This window comes from Scatophagus argus, chromosome 19, assembly GCF_020382885.2.
Source record: "Scatophagus argus isolate fScaArg1 chromosome 19, fScaArg1.pri, whole genome shotgun sequence".
Classification (NCBI taxonomy): Eukaryota; Metazoa; Chordata; class Actinopteri; family Scatophagidae; genus Scatophagus; species Scatophagus argus.
Window position 1 is genome coordinate 17,544,586 of NC_058511.1, and position 18,873 is coordinate 17,563,458.

The following is an 18,873-nucleotide window of genomic DNA, read 5'->3' on the forward strand; positions in this document are numbered from 1 at the left end:
AGATTGTAATGATGAGTAATACTCCCTGCAGACTGTCACTGCAAAACTGGCAGGACAGATGCCTCTTTTGCTGCAGTTCTTACAAACCGCATGAATACCATATGTTTTGTTTAGCAGCTAATGCTAAAGCAGTTTTACAGAGTCCATAAATCGTGGTCCTTCCCCAACATTTCATGACTCCTCTCCCCTCGACCCCACTAATTTTCATGAGCTGCCAGTTTGTTTTATTGTGACTGTTTGCGTATTCATGGGCATGTAGGCATTACAAGCAAAAGGTTTTAGGGCGGAGGAAGGACTTGAATAAGTGGCGAAGGGGAAAGGCTGTGTTTTCTGTGTCATTTGTTTTAATCCCCCACAGGGAATCTCTCAGTGTAATTACCTACTTTAGAAGCCTGAAGCAGGGGGACCATTTCTCATAACCAAACCAAAATTAAAAAGGCTTGCACAGGGGGCAGACACATATTGTTAACTGATCAGCTGAGACACTGGCCCTGGCTAACACACCTTGATAGTGCCATGCTGGATTTAACAATGTTCATTGGCATGAAAGTGTTGCAGGGATTCTTACAACTTAAATGACACACTGCTTAAACCTGCAGATCACTATTTGATATTACAGGCTCTTAATACCATAGAAGAGCACTTAATAAGGCCAAGCTATACTTACAGTCCCTCATGCTTGTACATTTTCAAATATTCTCTGAGTCGAAGAATATAATAATACTATGCCACCAGACAATTATAGCAAGCTGCAGTGTGCAGTAATAAATGAAGTGTGTCATTTTATTGGTGCCGGCAGGCCCTTGGACTTTAAGATTTGTTCTCCGACAACACATTTTGCTGAATTCATTTACTCTGCATTTCGGCTGTATTTATGAAAAGGAATACATGCGAGATCAAGAAGGAACAAATACTTACTTTTAAATTAAGTTTGTCCCTACATTTCTACTCCTCAAGTAGAGCACCCAGAAAACATTGGAACAGAGCTGACAGCTCTCTTTTCATTTCTCTATATTAGGATCCAATTTTTGTAAAAGCAAGGGGCCAGTACAGTGCATCCAGCAGAAAGGTCCTGCTTTTTAAGGTAGTGGGAAGTTATCCCGAGTATCCATTCACCTGTCGAGGCAGTCTGAAGACCTGCACCGTAATCACGGCCTCGCTTACACTCAAAACATCTTTTGCCTATTCATAAAAAGAGATACAGCAAGACATTACAGTGTGCTTGAGACCATAAGGTAAAGAACGGCAGAGCGGCTCTCCTCTGTAACAATCTCAAGCTTACCTAATAATGGAAAAAGAATGCCACCAAAGACACGAGAAAGCCATCTCTTAAAAGCCAAGGTACGGGCCCAGAGTGGGAGGCAGGCGAACAGAGTATTTGAATGTGCACTTAACGTCTCTGTCAGAGAGGCTGTAAATGGGCTCTTAATTTAAGTAGCTGTCATTAAAACTTGGTGCAACAGGAAAATGCATACAGTAAAATCATGTGTGCACAAGTGTAGGGACACTGCTTTTCCCGCAGCAAATACACAAAATCCATGCACATAGACAGGCTAAGGTGAATCACACGCACAAATATTTTGATGATTTAATGTGACAAGGTGATGTTCGGTGTGTGTGTGTGTTGTACCGTGAAAAATACTACTAAAGCATCCTGGCTCTCCTGACTAATGACAGGACCTTTCCCTGGTAGGAAAAAAACACTATGTCTGACGGCCCGAGCGCATACAAAGCACAGACAGACACATCAGCACTAGTACATCTATGGTGACCTTCAGAGGGTCTGGCAGCCCCGGCTCTCCTGTGTAGTCGCATCAAAGCCACATCACCGACCCACTAATACCTACAAACAAAGACAGATCGTCACCCCCCTGGCCCTGGTACAAACAAACAACAGAACACAACAATTGTACACCTATGTAACCGTTGCTGAGTGCCTCCAGGCAGTGTGCGGAGAGGGAACTGTGTGTGGTAGTGTCTTGCAGTGGTACAGTTCTCCCTGTCTGTCTCCTACTCTGTCTCTCTCCCTCTCTCTCTCTCTCTCTGCACTGCTCCTGTTGTCCAGCTACCCCACCCCCACCCCTCAGCCACTGCCACACACCCACCCACCCACCTGCCAGCCCACCCTTGTGCTGCAGCAATGTTTGATTGACAGATCCAATTACATTTTTTATTGGCCTGTCGCTTGCGAGGCGGGAAGGCACTTCATTGTCTCCTGAGCAAAGGGGAAAAATGGCTATTGTTCTCTTAGTGGAAAAGATGACGGCCACTATTCCAGGCGTAAACAAATGATGTGCGGAGAATCACTTCCAAACTTACACACACTTGAATGCAAACAGACACTGAAACACACACACACACATAAAGTCATACAGTGTAACCTTGCACTAAAGAATATTTGTCTCAGTGTCACGCGGCAAAAAACACAAAGCAGTGTCCAAACATTCAGTTGCCCTTATTTACTCTCAAAGCAAACACCCTAAATACGACATTACAGTACAGAAAGTGGTAATTTACTGATATGATGTGATGTGCTAAAGCACTTTTATAGCCTTACACACTCCTACACTCTCTATTCAATGCCAATCACGGATGTTGACTGTTTTACCTCCATAGGAATAGAATTAAATTAGCTTGGCAGTTTGTTTGGGCGTCACTTAAGTGTACAGTATGTGCAGGCATATTGTTCACGGTCTGTGTAACTAAGACTGATAAATGTAATACCAACTAGCAGCTAGCAATGAATTCCCCCCTTTTTTTCTTTGCAAGGCTTGGCACGAGGAGCTCCAGTGGTCCCACGTGACCTGGCGCACACTGACATCAGTAATCAGACCTGCCGCAATCCAATTCAGGGCCGATCAATGCCTCCAACTCAAGCAGCGCCCCAGGCAGAGTGAAAGAGAGAGAATCTCTCACAAGCAGTGGTGGGTGATCCTGCAGACAGCCATCACAGACAACCTTTAGCGGACAGCAGCTGTACTGGGGACAAACAGCTCACAATAGACCCCATCCCCAGCTCACTGAATGGTCCTTCTGCATGCCAAAAGCCCCAGACAGATACATACATCTGAAAGCTACATTATGGAGATGAAACGGGTGGAATTCACACTTCAGCACATCTTTGTCAACTTTATTTGTATAGCCCATATAGCACCACTGGGAAGAAAACCACCTGACAAAAAAAAGGTACAGAGACAGAGAAAGAAATGGATACATCTATGTGGTTATGCACCAGATATTCTATATAAAAAGAGATGCGTTGAAAGCACTTTAGGGTCAAAGCAGGTTATTAAAGTGGGAGTACTGACCTGCCCCGGCCCTGCCCCCCTTCCCCTCTTCCCCAACACACACGCACAAAAGGTATTATATTGCAATCAAAACTTGATTGAAATCTGGTACGGACACAGTGTGGTTGTAGTGGGGTGACTGAGTTGGGAGGGAGGAAGATCTGATATCAAGAATGTGAACATGTCCCAAGGTGGGAGTTTGGGTTACATATCCACCCTTTCATCTGACATCAGTGCTCAAGTTAGCTTTTGTGGTCAGAGGCCATCAAAACTGGATCATGGAAGCAGAGGAAGCAGAATCAATAAAGTGGACATGCTAGGACAACGTGAGAGATGGTGGATTGATGCACCTGGCCTTCACAGTGCCAAAGTCATTTATCGTCAGTAATTGACAGTGATAACTCATAGACAGCGCAATGATTTGTAGCTGTCTTGTTCGTGTGCGCATCAGGCTCTAGAGATGGAAATTTGCTAAAGGGTAGGATGTTAGGGGCTGTCAGGAAGGGGTTTATGTGTCTGTGCACAGGTCATTTCTTCATGTACAGAATGTCCTGACAGCTCGACAGGCCCTAAGCTTGGCAAGAGCACAGCATATTTGCTGTGGTCTTGTAATGCTATTGGTGAGAGCGAAAGGCCTATATACAGAAATAATGTCTCCACTTCAAAGAATTTTAAATGGATCGGTCGTACAAAGCAAATAACCAATGCATACAACCAAACAAGTTGTGAATCACTGAATCAAACCTTTGGATAATAAGAAGATTTGTCCTGCTATAGTCACACAGTCAGTCAGCTTTCCGGTTGAGTGGGTAAACAGTTGGTTCGCCCAAGATTACAGAAAGCATACTTTGTCTCTTGCTTCTATAAGCATCTCGTTGTGCAGATTGTTAAGACACCCAGATTTGATGGAGTTAAACTGATTTTCAAGTAGAGATCTGGTGACATTTAAAAGACCAAAACTAACAATAAACTGATCTTGCAAGGATTTGTAATGTATCAGAAAGCAAAGATACCTTATGTACCCGTGCCACAGAGTTCTATTGTTGTCTATTAAAAACACATCGAGTAGCCACACTGTTGTACTGATAGACATAATCCTTAACTTACTTAAAATTGCAGTGCCCTGTTTTACCACTCTTTCAATATGCACCTATAAATTCGTCGTCCATTTTTAAAAATTAACATCTTCAGTAGAACAAGTGGATATGATGTGAACTTCCACACACGAGGCAGTGAAGTCCTGAAAAAAACAGACTAATGTATTACTGATTTTGGTCTTTTCATGGGATTTGTTAACCATAAAAAAAAAATATATTTCACCAGCCATATACCATAATTTGTTGTGTTCACAGTATGGAATACAATGGTTGAATGAACTTGAATGGCAATGTGTCTTACTGGTTGAATGAACTTGAATGGCAATGTGTCTTACCAAAAACAATGTTCCTCTTACTTTGGATAATCCACAGAACACACTGTCAGGAGGTTTCATGGGGGCTATTTCTTTGATAGAGCATTGTTTCTTGGAAAACCTGGCGCAGAGACTTCTGTGGATTACACAGAGTAACAAGGCCATTGATTCTGAGAAAAAAAAAAGTGACTTTTAAATGTAATTTTTCAATGTTGTGAGCACTGCAAAACAAATTTCATTCTCCTCTGTGATATTAGTTTTGAAGCAGAATCTCAAAGATGGATACCCCAAAAACTTGTGAAAATAAACCAAAACCATCTGCATGGCTGGATAATGAAATTGGTCATTTTCAATATAATTATGAAAGGAAACATAAAATCTTGAAAAAGAAGAAAGGTTGAAAAGGTCAAAAATAAAGCAAAGTTTAATGTAAATGCAGCTGTTCACACCAGTGATGCATGCAAAGTGCTGCTGACAGACAAGAGCCACAAAAAGGCTCTAAGTTTGGAAAGATATGCTTGACAATGGGACTGAATAAAACACTGCAGACATGGTTTTACTTTCTCATATTAAACACAGAGGCTGCAGGACTCCGTGCTTTGTACATTGACAATCTTAATGCACTATTCAAATAAACATCCCTCCGAAAACTGTGAAATTCTATTAATCATTAATTAGCTCAAAGGTTCGTTCAGACGATCGTAATCGGCTGCAGAGCTGTTGTGAGAGGCGATGTAGGAGGATACAAGGCGCAGAGGCTTGGTGCCTCTGAAATATTGATCACACCTAAAAGAACCCAGAGGTCTAACACAGGCTATATTTCACACCTGAGAGAGCCAGGAACAGCTTCATCGAATGGACAGGAACAAAATGGCTTCCACCTTGCTTTACTTAGTGCGACTGTAAGTAATTGCCAGGGTAATACCAGTGAGTCCATTAGCCAGTTGGTTAATGCCCAGGAGTGCCAGCTAGTGTTAGCCCAGACTGAAGAGGAAGAGTCATTGCATTTTTAATATAAACACGAGCAGCAGAGGAAGGTAATGGCTTTGACTCCTGCACTTGGGCTCAATGTCAAACTCTGAGGCTCGCTCTTTGATCCTCTGCCACAGAATATGAATCGCGCCGGGTCAGCCTTATCAATTATTTACGCCCACTCTTTCTCTATTTCCTGTTTGTCCACTCTTGTGGCTGTAACTTGCCCTGACACTAATGGCAAACGGCTTGGTGAAAACATTTATCAATGTTACCGCAAAGTCCTCTCCGGCACTACACTATCACTTTCAGCCTTTTGGAACTTAGAATACTGACACTGCACTGATCCTAATCATCACTACTATACTAAACTGCGTGAGCCTTGGCTGCATTGTCTCAGTAAAGTCTATGTCCCTCAAAGAACCTTTGCTGTGACCTGCAATGCAAATGAATTTGTAGCTAATCTCAAGAACCAATATTTAATATGTTTTAACTTTAATATATTGTCACTCAAAAAATAAAAGCTTTTTCTGTCAGTCCATCAAGGTGGTTAACCCTGTTCTCTGACCTCTGACTTGGCCCTGTTAAGCACATCGATTCTATGAATCATTTGCACTTCATTGTCGAGCAGCATTTCACAACAGTACGTTTTATATTTTTAATGTCCTGAAAAATCCATAGCCTGCCTACACACCAGAGATATTGTCACATCAGAATTTTAATTTTCTTTCTACTCTTTGAATTTAAATTGTGTAGCGGTCAACATTTCACTGCACATATCTGCATTGTTTGACACATGACATATAAAACCAAGAATCTCTTTTGCCATGTTTGAGAGATTTGGGTTCTGTATTTTATTTTGTGTTTGATTTTCAAATTAGTAAATTTGGTTCAATTGTTGCTGAAAATATATTATTGTACATTTAATAAGACCAATTCAATACATTCAAGCTATATTATTAAGTTTTCACACAAAAAAGGACTACAAGCAGTAGCTATTTGCTTTCCAACTTCCATATAATTATCAGCCTTCATAAAATACATAACCAGACATTACTTTTTTTCAACATGTTATTATAGGTTGGCAACTGGAAGAAAAAAAGCCACCATTTCTAGAAAGCAGTTCCATTCGAAGGTGCTGAGTGTTGCTTTAACTCTGCTTATGATCAGAATACCATACAACACAGCTAAAAGTATTATAATGCATACTGCATAATTACAAGCTCGCTGAATGGCAAAAACATGGTAAAACGCCCACCACAAATTTTCATCTGCGTGACCTGCTGCTACATTACATTTGCACCAGTATGGAGCACAGTCTACGGCCAACAACATGCAATCGGACCATATGCAAAAGCAAAGTCCTCAGTCACCACACACACACACACACACACGGCATCTATTAAAGAAAAAAGCAGGTGTAGTGTGACCTTAGTCTGCACCATGTTGGGCCACATGCTCCTCGAGCACCAGGGGGCTCATTTTGAAAAAAAAAAAAAGAGCCAATGAATGGGATTTGTGCTAGATGGAATAATATGCTGTGAAAGTCCATTAGGGACTAGGCTAATGAAATTGAAACAGCTTGGTGATCAAATTAGAATCTGTTCGGCAGATATTTAATTTAATGTGCTGCTGAATTCAAGCGCTTTCTATTTGGTAGCTCCAGAATGAAACCAGTGCACAATAAATCAAGCGGGGACACAATTCATTCCACTTTCTTTGCTCCCCTCATTTTTTCTGAAATTAACAAGTTTTTAAAGTCTGCATCTGCACAAAGACTACCTGCTGCCCCCCCCCCCCCCCCCCCCCCCAAAAAAGAGAAAAGAATAAATTGAACGAAGTGTTCAATTAAAAATGAATGAAAAAAAAACATGCTGTACTGATGTACATGCAAAAAAAAAAAAGAAAAAAAGATTATATCTTTGACCTTTCAGTGTGTTGTCCCATAGAGAGCATCTTCAGTCACAGTCTCATGCATCGCTGCAGCTGCTTGGTAAAGAGTCACGGGGTGAAATTATTTGAATAGACACACAAAAGATTTCAGCTCGTTTGAAGAGCTGCCCTCTGTATTTTGCATGCTATCCCTATCAGGTCTGGGTAAGATGCAAAGCGGAACCACACAGAGAGGCATGGATGCAGAAAAGGAACAAAAATAAACCCCTTGACAGTGGCTTTTTCAGACAGCTACCCATCATCCCAATTAACAAATCCTATGATGATTACTAAGGGGGAAGCCGTGCCACAGTGACTCTTTTTTAATAAAATGGGATGGACGGAGTTGCTCTTTAGTCTTGTGCGCGGTGGCCATAAACACGTCGAGCAAAGCTTGAAACAGTTCACTGAGTGAGAGAGACAGAAAGATGAAGCTTCTCATCCATCTGTTTATATTCACATACTATTCTGGGCATGCACTTCCAGTCACAAACAGACGGGCTGAACGTAAACACACAAACGGGCATGTGAACACACACAGACACACACAGATGGTTATTTTTTTATTTTGACACAGCCCTTGTTTGTCCAATGTTGTCTCTGCACGATGCATTAAAATTAGAAGTGCTAACACCCACGTGCCTGGGAACAGGTGTTAAAATGCTAATGCTAATGGCTGGCATCTACAGTAGACAGTGTTCTGATCCCTCGCTGGCCTTGTCAGGTCTAGATCATGGAGGGTAAAGTGAAGTAAAAGAGGGGAGGGAGAGCTTGTTCCCCAATCACAGGAGATGATTCTTTGTTCTGCTGCCAGGGTTGGGTGGGGTGACAGTTGCCAAAATTGATGCTAAAGCTAGCTGGATGGCCCTGAAACATGCTGGTAGTAGTGGGATAAGTGGCCTGTTGCTAGTCTGTCTGGAATCAAGACTCTACCCTCCACCTCGCCTGCTGAGGTGTCGGGGATGAAGGTAGAGAAACCGAAATGAAAAGACAGAGAAAAGACTCACAGGAGGAGAGTGCAGGTGAAGAAAAAATATAGGAGAAGAGAAACTATGAGGACAAGTGAAGAGAAATGATTAAGTGAGAATGGAGTGCATTAGGCACTCTGGTCCCAACCCCACTCTCTTTTCTTTTCTTCTTTCCATTTCTGTCTCTGATAGTCTACTGAAGAGGAGATTCATTTTATTTTGATTTGAGATTCATTTAGTTTCAGATCCGCGAAGTATCTCTGTGATAATATCAATTCGTGGGTCGTTCCCTCCCACTAAGTACTGAAGATACCGTTTGCTGCTGTTTAAATTTGCACCAGTTGCCAGTGTAATTGCTCCAAGAGATTATGATTTAGTAAGAAGATAAATTTGCTATAAACACAGTTATAATGGAGATTTATTAGAGGGACTTGTGAAAGTTGCACAAAACAAAACCTGTAAGAGCAACATAAACCAAACATACCCAACATAAACTTATATCACAGCCATTTGTCATCTGTGGTGGAAAACAGCTAAGTATATTTCCTTAAGTACTGTTCCAAGCACATGTATGAGGTGCTTCCATTTTGCACTTCTTAAAGAAATGCACAACATTTTTAAAGATAAAACCAGTGGAACCCAACCTTTTAGGCTTATCACCCCGACAAAAAAAGTCCCTTGTCATGTTTAACCCTCCTCTGATGGTTTCACTTAAATGTCTGATCAGAGTGCGATGAGGTCAAATTATATACTCAAAAAATGTAAATACAAATTTGTGTAGCAGAAAACATTCCTTTTTTATTAACCCTCAAATTTATCCTTACCAAAGGGCAAGGACTAATCTTCTGGACTGACCTACCAAACAATATGTATTGAAGTTAAAACTTCTACTTAAGCATTGATGCATCACTACAATAAAGTATCACATCAAATTTTTTGGCAGGTCCAATACCATGCTGTAACCTTGGCAGATATAATCTGTGATCTGTGCACGTCTGTATGGGAGAATACCCGAATTGTCATAATGCAGCAGTGGAGGCAAAACTCTCCTGTGGTGATGGTTCAGAAGTCAAACTGGGCAACATATGCCATCTCTGTGTGCATGGCTGTCAATGTCAGCTTGATACTGGTCGGCAGTCCAAGTCTCACTTTGCATGTATTCATTTCCAATTCATGACCACATTCGGTGCATTAGAGATGTGTTAAATCAACCAGAACCGCACCAAGCTCCCTAGAATGTATAAGGACGATGATGAGTTCTGTTGAAGTTTTTGAAGCAGCTGAGTGTTGACTGATTGTTAGGCTTTACCCTATTACTGAGGAATATTGTATTCAAGTTATCAGCATGGGATAAACACTGGATTGTGTAAATGAGATAAGATGATTGTTTGTGGTAGAAAAAAAGTGTGGGCTACACCAGAGTTTTTTTGAGATAAGTCAAGCTATCAGACCCCAAGCTGCTAAACAGCGGGGGGTATCTCAGCAGCTGTCTAAATGTGTCACTGCCGTTTAGAGTCACTTTCATGTATGTTCTGAGATTGAGGTGATATGGACAGAGGGCACACCAGACAGCAAGAAAGAACAAGGGAGAACAAGCAAGCAAACAAACAAAAGTAGCCATATTCTGGAGTAGAAAATACAGAGAGAGGAAAAGGGGAGCACTGGAATAGAGACATGAATAGCCAGCACCTAAAATGGCTGAATAAACAGGAGGAAATCTAGGTCGGTGTCTCTCCCACTTCAAGGAACGTTGAGGCGAGTGCCCTACTTCTTGTATGCTTTGGACACTTTCAGGGCAAGCTGTCATCAAACACAGTCTTCCCTATATGTCTGGAGGTGTTACAACCATGAGGACTGTCTGAAAAAGATTACCGAGTAAAAGTTATGACCCACAAAATAATAGTAAAATTTCCATTCACGTCTACTTTCATCCTCCCTGCATGCTTGTTCTTCCTTGTCAATTATTCCATAATTATTTTTTTCTTGCTATTTCAAAAAGGCATTATTTTCCATTAAATTAATTGGCCCAAAAAGTAATAAAGCACCACACATTTTTAAAGGCAATTTTCTTTTCCATAATGTAAAACTGCTAAAAGATAAGTGCATATCAAAGGCTCAGCAGATAGCACTCATTGCAGCTCTCTTCTCTCACAATTACCAGGGCTGCCTGCAGAGAGGAGGCATGAAATCTAGGTGATTGGAATGCAAGGAGATGCCGATCTAATTCTGAAAAACGCCATTAACGTTAATCAGGGGCTCCTGCCTATGCCGATGTCTTCTTGCATGTTGGGAGCCTTGCATGCCTGCTAATGCTTGCCGCCCACTGTAAGCATGTCGGAGTGCACGATCAAAGAAGTTGAAGCGTTTGTCATGGTGCTTTTATCTGGCTTTTTATGGGTTCTAATTGCAAGGGTGGGAAGCGCGTGCTGCTAAATGCAATTGCGGTGTGTGCGCAGTCATGAGCGACGTGATGCCAAATTTTTTGTGCACATGCATAACAGTATTTTTGTTAAGAGATAACTACATAGAGGTTTACAGAGGGCAGGGAATAGAGAGCCAAAGAAAGTGACAAATATACTGTCTATCTTGTGAGGCAGTGGGAGGTTGCTTTTTAAATGTCACAGTGACTCTCAAGGCCTGTCCCAGGTTGGCCTGTGTTGCTACTCACAAACAAGACTGCAGGAGGCTCGGATCGCTGCGTCAAACGGACACACGTACACATGCATGCCGCCATAATCAGCATCTGCCACCTTGACTGCTCAAAAGTCTGCAGAAGCGTTCGCACTGAAGGCTGTCTCTGGAAGAGGTGGGAAGGAGAACATGCACACTGAGATGTCAATTTCGATGTGTGTGACAGAAGATGAACTCAAAGGAGAAAACTGTCCTGATCTGGAATAGGTTTCCTTTTTAAACCGAATTCAATTTTTCTTTAGGCCTTCCTTCAAGCGTGCCTTCGCAGCCTGGCCAAAGTTTGCTTTATATTAAAGACTAAGCTGCAGAAAAAGAGACAAAGAGCGGTGCAGCCTGACAAAAACATGTTTAACTGTGGAGGCTTTCAAAGGCAATTTTCCCTTTGCTAATGTTGAGCGAGCAAACGGTACTCCAAAGGAATTAGGGGAGATAGAATGATTATTCATGCGTGGACTCTGGTGTGCATAATCTCAATCAAAACCCAAAAATTAAAAGGGTGACGGACAGTTCAGATGGCTGGTCTGGCCTTCTCTTAAGACCTAAACAATCTGCAACAGAGTGAAAGGAGGAGAGACTGAGAAAGGGAATGAAAACAATACCTCCTGCTGCTTCCTTCCCCATCTGTGTTCACCACAGCAGAGCAAACATTATTCACTCTTTCTTTTCACCTCCCAGCTCGACATCTCCTTCTTCTTTCTCCAAAGCTGTGTGGAAGCTAAGTGCTGCCATCTTCTCTCTGCCAGATGCTGTGGACACTCTGAGCCAAGTTGGACACAGAGAGTCTCAGTGGCCAAAGAAGTACTCAGAACTTTTTTCTTCAGTAAACCTAGCAATACCACAGTGTGGAAATAAGTAAAAGCCACCAGTAAAGCAATAAACTAAAAGGACTTATTAATCAGAAAGGCTGATTTTACAGTCACTTATATTTTATCATTAGATCATAACTATGGATGTATATGCATCACTTTTAAGCTGGAGCTAACTGTAACTACTTTAAATAATGTTGGGTAGCTGGTCTATAATAACACATGATAATTTATTAGCTGATCATATTTTGTATTAATAATTTGAATCAGCTAAGCAACTAAAACTGTCAGATGAACGAAGTGGAGCGGAAAGTACAATATTTGCCTTCAAAGCTTAGTGAAGCAGAACTACAAAGCAGCATAGAATGTAACAACTCAAGTAAAGTACCTCAAAATTGTACTTGCGTCCAGTACATGAGTAAACGTACTTAGTTACTTTCACCGCTGGTGGGTGTCTGTCATTTTGGGCTCGCTGTCGGGTGAGTTTATCTGTCATAGAAGGCGTCCTTACACCACCGCCCCTGAGGGGAGATTAGACATGCTGCACTGACTCTCTCTACCTCTGTCTATCTCTGCTTTTCCTCTCTCTCGATATCTCCAGCCCTTTTCCTCTCTCCCCCACAGCATCCCCCCCCACCTCTCTCGCTGTCACTGTCTCTGTCCTCTATCTCATTTTCTGTACCTCTCCCTCCCCTTCCCTCCTGCTATTTGCCACTGTGCGCTCTACTGAGCCAGGACTGCGAACAGGTTACAGTAGTCGAGAGGGGAGGTCCACCACGATCAGTCATGCGAGACACAGATGGGCCTCCTTGTCCATTCGCCAAGACTGTTGACACAGGTGATTGCATAAAAATGCACGATGTATTTCACTCTCGACTTTCTGCTGTAGTTGACATCTAAGCTAGTGAAAAAATGTCAGATAATGATGCTTTGTAAAATGTCAAAAATACATGGCTGCCTCTGTCAGAGTCAGTCACTGTTTCCGCCACTGCTACATTTTGGGGCAGATTTCTGCAGAACATATATAAAATTGAATTTTTAAACTTGCTGCTGATGCGATTCCTCTGTAAAAGGTTGGCTAATGAATCAGGAAATTTAAAACTTGTTTAGAAAAAAAACGCACACATTTCAGGCAGTTAGACAATAAATGAATGGAAAACCCCACAGTATCCATACAGTAACTAAGGAGTCTGTGTACAAGAAGCTCAAATAAATTAAAGCCAAAACAAGGTTTAATCTCATCCCTGCCAGCACTGCAGAGGACATTTTTCATAGTGAATTTTATAATTGGAGTGTTATCCAACTTGTGCCATCCCCCAAGTGGCAGCATTGGCACATAAGAGAAGGTCCCTTAGAGGCTTTTCCGAGCAAAAGGCATATGTAATGAGTCATGAGGTCCCTCTCCGCTCCAAATGACATTAATTGCTGTCCAGGCAGAAGCCTGCTGGAAAATGGCCAACACATGCGCAGGTTAGGGCGATTCAGCACTGGCTACACTGCAAAACAGTCACATCTCATTTTTTTCCAAAATCAGTGTGTCAAGAATGATCATTTATCAGAGAGCATGTAAGTCTTGCCAAACAGGGGAAAAATAGGATGAATGTTGTTTTCAAACGAATCTGTCCAGTGAAAGATCAAGTTAAACCATGGAAGAAGGAAGTTACAGTTTCTTTCTTTGGTAAGTCTGAATAAATTAAAGGTAGCCTGGGAAGAATGAATTAACCATGTGTCTTCAGCCTTCAATCCAACTTAATCAAAGGGGTCTCGTGAAGTTCAGGCGAGGCAGGGAGGGCAGGTTCCAGCAGGTCAAGAGTGCTGCGAGTTCACCCATGTCCATCGTTTTAACATCTGTCTGTGTTGTGCTGACTCATACCGTCATGGCCATAGGCTCAGATCTTCCAGAGGGCAGGACGCAGGGGGGACAAGCTGTACGCACACACATTCCACTGACTATATTTATTTGATAAGCCCTGACCCCAATCTTGCTTGTTTTTTTTGTTTGTTTGTTTTGTTTTGTGATGACTTGATGTGTTTTTTGATAATTGTCTATTTTATAGATTCTGTAAATTTCCTTAAGGGGAACCCCAATTGGGTGATGGTCAACAAAAGGAATGGTTAATATTGATGCAGCAGAAGCCAAGATATTGTCACTTTTTGCTCCAAAACTACTGAATCCTAAATGTCAGTTGACAGTTTTGCAATTTTTCTCTTGACAGAGCTCCTCCAGAAGAACACTGGACCTGTAACCTATATAATATAATATAAGTTATCACTCGGTTATCAGTTATTTGTTGGTTAGATTTCGTATTAATAATCAGAATGTTATCGTTATATAAATGTCGTACAGTAAAGAGTACAATCCTCCTCTAACCTGTAGTGCAGTACAAGTACAGTAGTTGCAAACAGCAGTGACTGTGCTTGAGTTCAGTACTTTAGTAACTTACTTTCAAACATTTAAAGTAGCGATAAAGCAGTGGTATATGTTAAAATGATTGTTGATTTGAACTGCATTACAACAGCAAAATGTAAAGCCTTGACAGAGGTCCACCTAAAGCCAGGTAAACATTATCCTCCACGTTTGTTGAATTTTGCGCTTGCCTGAAACTGTACAGATGGACACATCTTTACATTTTTGCATATTCAGGTGACCGGCTGTGCTGTGACTTTGGTAACAAAGAAAAAAAGTTTACACTCACAATTCATACATTTTAATTGAAGATGTACCAGAAAGTATGGGACGTGTAAAATAAAGCACTGTCTTCTGCTGTGACTTAAAGACAACTAGACATGACTTTGAGCTTGTTCCAGTGCAGCTATACAGGAGTTAAATAACAGAAAATTTAAGGTCAACACTCATACAGAAAGTAATTAACAGAATTCAGTTAGGACCACGTATTGATTAAATGTGAGAGTTTAAAGTATGAGAGTAGATTCCTCTTTCTGTTTTCTCTTGTATTAACCCAAGACCCCTAACCATAAACCCCTGCAAAAGCCATGAACTATGCAGAAAAACCTCCTACCAATCGACACACATCTCACAAAATATGTCAGGATAAAAAGGTCATAACCTTATTGGTCGACTCGGGCGCCCAATCAGATTGGATTCTATCGGGGGCCGTGGCTTTGGGGCCAGCCTTGACCTGACAGGAAGTATGCCATGTCTGTGTGTGTGTGCTGGGACACAGAAGGAGTGCTTTGCAGAACTGGAGCTCACACTAAAAATAGAAGATAGAAGATTTTTTTTTCCTTTTTATTTTCTCTCCACAATAGAGAGACAGAGGAAATGGCTGAGGGCAACAGAGGAGAAGAACAAGAGATGAGGAGATGAAAGACTTGGCTGTCATGTCCTTGGCCGTTTGCCCTGAACGTTTGAGGATCAATAAAACTCTGAGATACACTCCATAACCTTCAGTGAGTCAGTGCTTATAATAATTCTATATAGGAGCCATCCAGGAGGAAATATCTTTTATCCCTATAGATTGGTTTTATGATGATCCCAGCTTCATAAAAAAGTGATATAGTCTTTTTTGTCTCCTTGTCAATAGAGCTTTGTCACGGTGAGAGTCAATAATGGGAGGATTAAATAAACTTGCACTCGGTAAAATGCACAGGTACTCACTTTCACATTTTCACTCCATCTGTGAAGGAGCTTCGCACTCAAATTTGATCCCCTTCTTTCTTTATCAGCAAGAAGGGAGAAAAAAAAAACAACTTCTTGCATAATCCTCCATGAATACATTTGCGGTGTGTACATATGTGTACGTATGTGTGTGTTTACGTGTGAGCTGCTATACCGCTGCTGATATTGAAGGCACAAGAATTTTTTTTTTTCCCTTCTTTCCGCTAGATTTATTTTCTAATGCTGACGTTTATCACCTGAGCAGCCCTGCAATTCATCATTCCCCCTTCTTGTCGATAATCTGAAAGGGAGTCAATTTGCTAAAATGTGAATCTCTTCATTTATTTATTTATTTATTTTGGTTTATCTCCCCCCTCCCTACCTTTCACTTAATCTCTGTCTTCCTAAACTTCTCTTTGTCCTGTGGCGGTTCAGGTGAGAGATGGCAGAGTGGCTGGAACTGGGTAACATGGAGCCTTGTGGGAGGATTTAAGAGGGTCTTTGGAGCTGAGATGGCACCTAGCCTTGTGTGTGAGATACACCTCAATCGATTCCAAATCCCTCTGATCTTTCATTAGGTGCTCGTCACAAGCTGTCCTGCTCATCACTCAAGCAGACATAGTACGACATCTGGAGCTGGGTAAATAGAGGAAATTATAAAACGCTGCTGACTGAAGGGAGGTGCTTTGATCTCAGAGAACATCTGTCTCCATCTAAGAAAGTGCAGCTACTTAAAGGCTGACTTATGCGCAGTTAGGACCAGTGTTGGGCAGTGCTGCTTCTCCACCCACTGAATGCACTGAATCCAGCTGTGCTCCACTGTGATGTTTTAAGAGGCTCCAGCTGTTTGCTTTCCTACGAGGACTTGGATTTGATGCTTTTTCCTTATGCCAAAAATATGCCAAAAAATATCTCCAGAATGTGTCAAATGTCTACATGCAGATGATGTGACAGGTGTGTGTGTGGCAGCTTTGGCAGTTATTAAATAATTATTTAGTAGTGAGTAACATAATTAAGTTTTATAGTTCCAGTAACTTGCTCAACAGTGATTTGTACTAACAGTCTCACATTTCTGATGACAGACCAAATGGTTGAGTTTTGAATTAATAGAATAAAATGACTGCCACTAAAATGGCCTCATTCTGTCCACACCTCTGTGAGTATAACCTTTGCCTCTACTGGGAGCTTTAGTATTTAGAATTTTTTCGCACTGCGGATGAATTCAAACCAAATGACCGGGGCAGCTACCAACACCCAGTCTAGCCTTTAGAGTGAAACTAAAAGTACTGTGGCACCGTAGTAGAAAAAGACAGAGAGAGAGAGAGAGAGAGAGGGAGAGAGAGAGAGAGAGAGAGAGAGAGAGAGAGAGATAAGACAGAGTGAGCGATAAGGGGGAGAAAGCTGGTAGCGAGTTGTGGGGGTGTGTGTGTGTGTCGGGGGGAGACGGAAAGACAACACGTAATTTGGAATTCACAGCCAATGTGCTGAGACCTATCTGAGCCAAGTTTGGCTCTGATCCTGGTCTAAATTATAAAATACGCACATCTTTCTATCTCTCTCTCTCTCCAACTCCTCCTCCCACCTCTCCTTATTCTTTTTTATTTCCCTCTCTCTTTTTCATTCTGCCTTTTGTATTTGTTCTACTTTTGGATGTACACGATGCTCTACTCTCTGTCTCTTTCATCTCCTCCTCCTCCTGTCTCTTCATCTCTGTGAGAATAGGATTCATGTCCTACCAAGAAGCTGTGAAAATTCGAGCATCCCCCAGAGGGGAGGTTGTCAGAGAGCAAAGTGAGGAGAGCGGGGCACACTGTTGTTTCTCATTGAATTTTTCATCTTAATCCATGAAATATACATTGTTGAGACCAGGGCTAAGGCCATGGACCACAAGGGTACATTGTAATAATGTAGCTTTGTTTGTTCAGCTTGAGCAGTTATTACTTGCTCTTGCTCTCATACAATGGGGACAGGAGAGATGTGTGTGTGTGTGTGTGTGTGTGTGCACCCCCACCCCTACCCCACTCCTCCAAAGTGCCTTTGGATGACATGGATGACTGACAGGCAGATGTCCCTGAAGAGCCCTTGTATCATGTTTGGAGTGTCAGTGCCAGTGTACCGTGGTGTGAGCATTTGTTGAAGGAGCCTGAGGAAGAGTGTGTGTGTGTGTGTTTATATATGTACATGGCCGTTATAGAGAGTGAGAGAATAAGTGAGAGTGAGCGTGTGGGCGGGTGTGTATGGGCACCAGTGAAGGAGAAATAAAGAGTGTGAGGGCTTGTGTTACATATGTTTTTGTGTATCCATGCATGCGTTGTTTGAGAAAATATGAGATGCAAAAAAGCTTTTGGTGTAATGTGCATTTTAATGTGGCTACGCATCGCTTTCTGTGTTTTCAGTCAAAGCCAAGGTGCCTGTCAATGTTGTTAATTATTAATGATCACATGCGGGAAACTCTCAACCTCCATCCTTGATGACTCTGTGTTAACGCTTCATAAGAAGACACTCACTCACTTTTTCCTGTAACATTCAATACCCTTTTCTGGGGATCTTCTGGCAGTTACTTTAAGACAATCCTTTCTCAGAACGATATTAAACAAAACCCTAGGACACTGTCAGAATAAGTGAGATAATTACAAGTAAATATATATATATATAAAAATTAACTCAACTACTATTGCAGTCCGGCCATATTCTTTGAGGAGCACTGTGATGGTACTGGTTTTCCTTATAACAAACAAGTAGAACTTGGACTTTGTCTGGATTACAAACTAGGCAAAGCAGACAGCTGCCCCGAGGCCTCAGACTCCGCAAGGCCCCTTTAAATCCCAGGTTCACTGCATATGTTAGTTATAATAAATTAATTGCAAATTAGTTTTGCAAGTTTGCACCACTACAGCATAAAACCAGCTGAGGCAAGGCCTTCATTATTAGCTAATCTTGTGGCCTTGTCATGTTGAAGGCACCATCTCAGAATCTAGTTTTGAGACTGTTGTTGTTTTAGTTAACTCTTGTTCACATGGTGCATGTTGTTCAATAAAACAGTGTTACTAAAACTGTTATTAAAACTCAATCATTATTTCATCACAGCAGTTACTATCAGGATACAACCATCCAATATGTTTGACTGCTATTATATAAGCAGATGGGCTATTGGTCGGATGTGATTTTTTTTTTGTTCAGTCGTTAT

General features: G+C 41.6%; 1 protein-coding gene across 2 annotated transcripts in view; it reads right to left on the reverse strand.

The window, feature by feature from the left end:
- Window positions 1–18,873, reverse strand: part of LOC124050229 (neurexin-3b) — a 279,720-nt gene that overhangs the window by 42,642 nt on the left and 218,205 nt on the right. The window lies entirely within an intron of this gene.